The sequence below is a fragment of the Heptranchias perlo genome, unplaced genomic scaffold, assembly GCF_035084215.1.
Source record: "Heptranchias perlo isolate sHepPer1 unplaced genomic scaffold, sHepPer1.hap1 HAP1_SCAFFOLD_1032, whole genome shotgun sequence".
NCBI lineage: Eukaryota > Metazoa > Chordata > Chondrichthyes > Hexanchiformes > Hexanchidae > Heptranchias > Heptranchias perlo.
Window position 1 is genome coordinate 55,001 of NW_027138252.1, and position 6,815 is coordinate 61,815.

Below are 6,815 nucleotides of genomic sequence, written 5' to 3' on the forward strand. Positions count from 1 at the left end.
AGGGAGGGAGGGAGGGAGGGAGGGGAGGGAGGGAGGGGGAGGGAGAGGGGAGGGGGAGAGGGAGAGGGGGAGGGGGAGGGAGGGAGGGGGAGGGAGGGAGGGGGAGGGGGAGGGAGGGGGAGGGAGGGAGGGGGAGGGAGGGGGGAGGGAGGGAGGGGGAGGGGAGGGAGGGGGAGGGGAGGGAGGGGGAGGGAGGGGGAGAGAGGAGGGAGGAGGGGAGAGAGGGAGGGAGGCAGGGGGAGAGGGAGGGAGAGAGGGAGGGGGAGGGAGGGGGGGGGAGGGAGGGGGAGGGAGGGGGGGGGAGGGAGGGGGAGGGGAGGGAGGGGGAGGGGGAGGGAGGGGGAGAGGGAGAGGGGGAGGGAGGGGGAGGGAGGGAGAGGGGGAGGGAGGGGGAGAGAGGAGGGAGGCAGGGGGAGAGGGAGGGAGAGAGGGGGAGGGAGAGAGGGGAGGGAGGGAGAGAGGGGGAGGGAGAGGGAGAGGGAGGGAGGGGGAGAGAGGGGGAGGGAGAGAGGGGGAGGGGGAGAGAGAGAGAGAGGGAGGGAGGGGGAGGGGGGGGAGGGGGAGGGAGGGGGAGGGGGGGAGGGGGAGGGAGGGGGAGGGGGGGAGGGGGAGGGAGGGGGAGGGGGGGAGGGGGAGGAGGGGGGAGGGGGGAGGGGGAGGGGGAGGGAGGGGGAGGGAGAGGGAGGGAGGGAGAGGGAGGGGGAGTTAGTAATGCCAGGAGGGGAGGAGGGGGAGGGAGGGAGAGGGTGGGAGAGGGAGGGAGGGAGGGTGGGAGATGGTGGGGAGGGAGGGAGAGGGATGGAGGGGGAAAGAGGGAGGGGGGAAAGAGGGGAGGGAGGGAGAGAGAGGGGGAGGGTGGAGAGAGTTGGAGGGGAGAGGAGGGAGAGTGGGAGAGGGTGGGGGAGTGGAGGGAAAGGGGAGGGAGAGGCAGGGAGGGAGAGGGTGACGGAGGGAGAGAGAGGGAGAGGGAGAGGGAGAGGGAGGGAGAGGGAGGGTGGGAGATGGTGAGGGAGGGAGGGAGAGGGAGAGGAGGGTGGGAGATGGTGGGGGAGGGAGGGAGAGGGATGGAGGGAGAGACAGAGAGAGAGGGAGGGAGAGAGGGAGGGAAGGGGAGAGAGGGAGGAAGGGGAGAGGGAGGGAGGCAGGGGGAGAGGGAGGGAGGGTGGGAGAGAGGTGGAGGGGAGAGGAGGGAGAGTGGGAGAGGGTGGGGGGAGTGGAGGGAAAGGGGAGGGGGGAGGGAGAGAGGAAGAGGAGGGAGAGGGAGAGGAGAGAGAGAGAGTGGGGAAAGTTAGTCCCGGCAGGAGGGGAGGAGGAGGGAGAGGGAGGGAGAGGGAGGGGGAGAGGGAGGGAGGGTGGAGGGAGGGAGGGTGGAGGGAGAGAGGGGGAGGGAGAGGAGAGTTAGTAACGGCAGGAGGGGAGGAGGAGGAGTAGGGAGAGAGGGAGGGGGAGAGGGAGAGGGAGGAGTGTGGAGAGAGGGAGGAGAGTGGTGAGAGACGGAGGGAGGGAAGAGGGAGGGGTGTATGGAGGGAGGAGGGAAGGATGAGTGTGGAGTGAGAGAGACGGAGGGAGGGAGAGTATGGAGGGAGGGATGAGTGTGGAGTGAGAGACGGAGGGAGGGAGAGTATGGAGGGAGGGATGAGTGTGGAGTGAGAGACGGAGGGAGAGAGAGTATGGAGGGAGGGATGAGTGTGGAGTGAGAGACGGAGGGAGGGAGAGTATGGAGGGAGGGATGAGTGTGGAGTGAGAGACGGAGGGAGTGAGAGACGGAGGGAGGGATGAGTGTGGAGTGAGAGACGGAGGGAGGGGGAGTATGGAGGGAGGGAGAGTATGGAGGGAGGGATGAGTGTGGAGTGAGAGACGGAGGGAGGGAGAGTATGGAGGGAGGGAGAGTATGGAGGGAGGGATGAGTGTGGAGGGAGGGATGAGTGTAGAGGGTGGGATGGAGGGAGGGAGAGTATGGAGGGAGGGATGAGTGGAGAGGGTGGGATGGAGGGAGCGAGAGTATGGAGGGAGGGATGAGTGTGGAGGGAGGGATGAGTGTGGAGTGAGAGATGGAGGGAGGGAGAGTATGGAGGGAGGGAGAGTATGGAGGGAGGGATGAGTGTGGAGGGAGGGATGAGTGGAGAGGGTGGGATGGAGGGAGGGAGAGTATGGAGGGAGGGATGAGTGGAGAGGGTGGGATGGAGGGAGCGAGAGTATGGAGGGAGGGATGAGTGGAGAGGGTGGGATGGAGGGAGCGAGAGTATGGAGGGAGGGATGAGTGTGGAGGGAGGGATGGAGGGAGGGAGAGTATGGAGGAGGGATGAGTGGAGAGGGTGGGATGGAGGGAGCGAGAGTATGGAGGGAGGGATGAGTGGAGAGGGTGGGATGGAGGGAGGGAGAGTATGGAGGGAGGGATGAGTGGAGAGGGTGGGATGGAGGGAGCGAGAGTATGGAGGGAGGGATGAGTGTGGAGGGTGGGATGGAGGGAGGGAGAGTATGGAGGGAGGGATGAGTGGAGAGGGTGGGATGGAGGGAGGAAGAGTATGGAGGGAGGGATGACTGTGGAGGGAGGGATGGAGGGAGGGAGAGTATGGAGGGATGGATGAGTGTGGAGTGAGGGAGGGAGGGAGAGTATGGAGGGAGGGATGAGTGGAGAGGGTGGGATGGAGGGAGGGAGAGTATGGAGGGATGGATGACTGTGGAGGGTGGGATGGAGGGAGGGAGAGTATGGAGGGAGGGATGAGTGTGGAGGGTGGGATGGAGGGAGGGAGAGGATGGAGGGAGGGAATGAGTGGAGAGGGTGGGATGGAGGGAGGGAGAGTATGGAGGGAGGGATGAGTGTGGAGGGTGGATGGAGGGAGGGAGAGTATGGAGGGAGGCATGACTGTGGAGTGAGGGATGGAGGGAGGGAGAGTATGGAGGGAGGGATGAGTGGAGAGGGTGGGATGGAGGGAGGGAGAGTATGGAGGGAGGGATGAGTGGAGCGGGTGGGATGGAGGGAGGGAGAGTATGGAGGGAGGGATGACTGTGGAGTGAGGGATGGAGGGAGGGAGAGTATGGAGGGAGGGATGACTGTGGAGGGTGGGATGGAGGGAGGGAGAGTATGGAGGGAGGATGACTGTGGAGGGAGGGATGGAGGGAGGGAGAGTATGGAGGGATGGATGACTGTGGAGAGGGTGGGATGGAGGGAGGGAGAGTATGGAGGGAGGGATGAGTGTGGAGGGTGGGATGGAGGGAGGGAGAGTATGGAGGGAGGGATGAGTGTGGAGGGTGGGATGGAGGGAGGGAGATTATGGAGGGAGGGATGAGTGGAGAGGGTGGGATGGAGGGAGGGAGAGTATGGAGGGAGGGATGAGTGGAGAGGGTGGGATGGAGGGAGGGAGAGTATGGAGGGAGGGATGAGTGTGGAGTGAGGGATGGAGGGAGGGAGAGTATGGAGGAGGGAGAGTATGGAGGGAGGGATGAGTGTGGAGGGTGGGATGGAGGGAGGGAGAGTATGGAGGGAGGGATGAGTGTGGAGGGTGGGATGGAGGGAGGGAGAGTATGGAGGGAGGATGAGTGTGGAGGGTGGGATGGAGGGAGGGAGAGTATGGAGGGAGGGATGAGTGTGGAGGGTGGGATGGAGGGAGGGAGAGTATGGAGGGAGGGCTGAGTGTGGAGGGTGGGATGGAGGGAGGGAGAGTATGGAGGGAGGGATGAGTGGAGAGGGTGGGATGGAGGGAGGGAGTGTGGAGGGAGGGATGAGTGGAGAGGGTGGGATGGAGGGAGGGAGAGTATGGAGGGAGGGATGAGTGGAGAGGGTGGGATGGAGGGAGGGAGAGTATGGAGGGAGGGATGAGTGGAGAGGGTGGGATGGAGGGAGGGAGAGTATGGAGGGAGGGATGAGTGGAGAGGGTGGGATGGAGGGAGGGAGAGTATGGAGGGAGGGATGAGTGGAGAGGGTGGGATGGAGGGAGGGAGAGTATGGAGGGAGGGATGAGTGGAGAGGGTGGGATGGAGGGAGGGAGAGTATGGAGGGAGGGATGAGTGGAGAGGGTGGGATGGAGGGAGGGAGAGTATGGAGGGAGGGATGACTGTGGAGTGAGGGATGGAGGGAGGGAGAGTATGGAGGGAGGGATGAGTGGAGAGGGTGGGATGGAGGGAGGGAGAGTATGGAGGGAGGGATGAGTGGAGAGGGTGGGATGGAGGGAGGGAGAGTATGGAGGGAGGGATGAGTGTGGAGGGTGGATGGAGGGAGGGAGAGTATGGAGGGAGGGATGAGTGGAGAGGGTGGGATGGAGGGAGGGAGAGTATGGAGGGAGGATGAGTGGAGAGGGTGGGATGGAGGGAGGAGAGTATGGAGGGAGGATGAGTGGAGAGGAGGTGATGGAGGGAGGGAGAGTATGGAGGAGGGATGAGTGGAGAGGGTGGGATGGAGGGAGGGAGAGTATGGAGGGAGGATGAGTGGAGAGGGTGGGATGGAGGGAGGGAGAGTATGGAGGGAGGGATGAGTGGAGAGGGTGGGATGGAGGAGGATGAGTGTGGAGGAGGGATGAGTGGAGAGGGAGGGATGGAGGGAGGGAGAGTATGGAGGGAGGGATGAGTGGAAGAGGGTGGGATGGAGGGAGGGAGAGTATGGAGGGAGGGATGAGTGGAGAGGGTGGGATGGAGGGAGGGATGAGTGTGGAGGGAGGATGAGTGGAGAGGGTGGGATGGAGGGAGGGAAGATGTGTGGAGGAGGGATGGAGGAGGCAGAGGGGGCGGGGCCTGAGGGAGGGAGGGGCGGAGCCTCCCACCTCCCACCAACATGCACTATGCAAACTAGCGCATCGCACGATTAGCATGCGGGCCCGCCCCTTCCCTCTGTGACATCACCCCACTGCAATTACCATATACCGCCCCGCCCCCCCTCCTTTGTGACGCCGCCTCGCTTCGAAACGCAGTGACGTCTTGCCCATGGCAACCGCGGGGGGGGGGAGGGGGGGGGCGAAAGGACCCCGAGTTCCTCCCCCGGGGGGGAGGGGGGGCGAGCCTGTCCGCCGCATTCGCCTGATTGTAAATCAAATGAAAAGGGAGGGGGGGGAGGGGAGGAGAGGTTAAAGGGGAGGGGTTACCAGCAGCGACCTTTAAGGAGCGATTTCACCGACATTTAATCATCAGGCGGAGCGGCAGAGAGAGAGAGAGAGAGGAATGGACGGCCGAGCCCTGCGGAGAGAGGGTGGGAAACCCCGCCCCCTGCCCCTGAGAGGAAGGGTGGGAAACCCCGCCCCCTGCCCCTGAGAGGAAGGGTGGGAAACCCCGCCCCTGCCCCTGAGAGGAAGGGTGGGAAACCCCGCCCCCTGCCCCTGAGTGAAGGGTGGGAAACCCGGCCCCGAGGGGAAACCCCGCCCCCTGCCCCTGAGAGGAAGGGTGGGAAACCCCGCCCCTGCCCCTGAGAGGAAGTGTGGGAAACCCCGCCCCGAGGGGAAACCCCGCCCCCTGCCCCTGAGAGGAAGTGTGGGAAACCCCGCCCCGAGGGGGAAACCCCGCCCCCTGCCCCTGAGAGGAAGTGTGGGAAACCCCGCCCCGAGGGGGAAACCCCGCCCCCTGCCCCTGAGAGGAAGTGTGGGAAACCCCGCCCCGAGGGGAAACCCCGCCCCCTGCCCCTGAGAGGAAGGGTGGGAAACCCCGCCCCCTGCCCCTGAGAGGAAGGGTGGGAAACCCCGCCCCCTGCCCCTGAGAGGAAGGGTGGGAAACCCCGCCCCCTGCCCCTGAGAGGAAGGGGTGGGAAACCCCGCCCCTGCCCCTGAGAGGAAGGGTGGGAAACCCCGCCCCCTGCCCCTGAGAGGAAGGGTGGGAAACCCCGCCCCGAGGGGGAAACCCCGCCCCCTGCCCCTGAGAGGAAGTGTGGGAAACCCCGCCCCCTGCCCCTGAGAGGAAGGGAGGAAACCCCGCCCCGAGGGGGAAACCCCGCCCCCTGCCCCTGAGAGGAAGGGTGGGAAACCCCGCCCCCTGCCCCTGAGTGAAGGGTGGGAAACCCCGCCCCGTGGGGGAAACCCCGCCCCCTGCCCCTGAGAGGAAGGGTGGGAAACCCCGCCCCGTGGGGGAAACCCCGCCCCCTGCCCCTGAGAGGAAGGGTGGGAAACCCCGCCCAGAGGGGGAAACCCCGCCCCCTGCCCCTGAGAGGAAGGGTGGGAAACCCCGCCCAGAGGGGGAAACCCCGCCCCCTGCCCCTGAGTGAAGGGTGGGAAACCCCGCCCCGAGGGGAAACCCCGCCCCCTGCCCCTGAGAGGAAGGGTGGGAAACCCCGCCCAGAGAGGGAAACCCCACCCCCTGCCCAGAGAGAGAGGGAAACCCCACCCCCTGCCCAGAGAGAGGGAAACCCCACCCCCTGCCCAGAGAGAGGGAAACCCCACCCCCTGCCCAGAGAGTGAGGGAAACCCCACCCCCTGCCCAGAGAGAGGGAAACCCCACCCCCTGCCCAGAGAGAGGGGGAAACCCCACCCCCTGCCCAGAGAGAGGGGGAAACCCACCCCCTGCCCAGAGAGAGGGAAACCCCACCCCCTGCCCAGAGAGAGGGAAACCCCACCCCCTGCCCAGAGAGTGAGGGAAACCCCACCCCCTGCCCAGAGAGAGGGAAACCCCACCCCCTGCCCAGAGAGAGGGGAAACCCCACCCCCTGCCCAGAGAGAGGGAAACCCCACCCCCTGCCCAGAGAGAGGGAAACCCCACCCCCTGCCCAGAGAGAGGGGGAAACCCCACCCCCTGCCCAGAGAGAGGGGGAAACCCCACCCCCTGCCCAGAGAGAGGGGAAACCCCACCCCCTGCCCAGAGAGAGGGGGAAACCCCACCCCCTGCCCAGAGAGAGAGGGAAA

General features: G+C 65.8%; 1 pseudogene; it reads right to left on the reverse strand.

Moving 5' to 3' along the window:
* LOC137307522 (deaminated glutathione amidase-like) overlaps positions 1-5,207 on the reverse strand; it is a 31,659-nt pseudogene extending 26,452 nt beyond the window's left edge.
* Between the last annotated feature and the right edge of the window lie 1,608 nt (positions 5,208-6,815).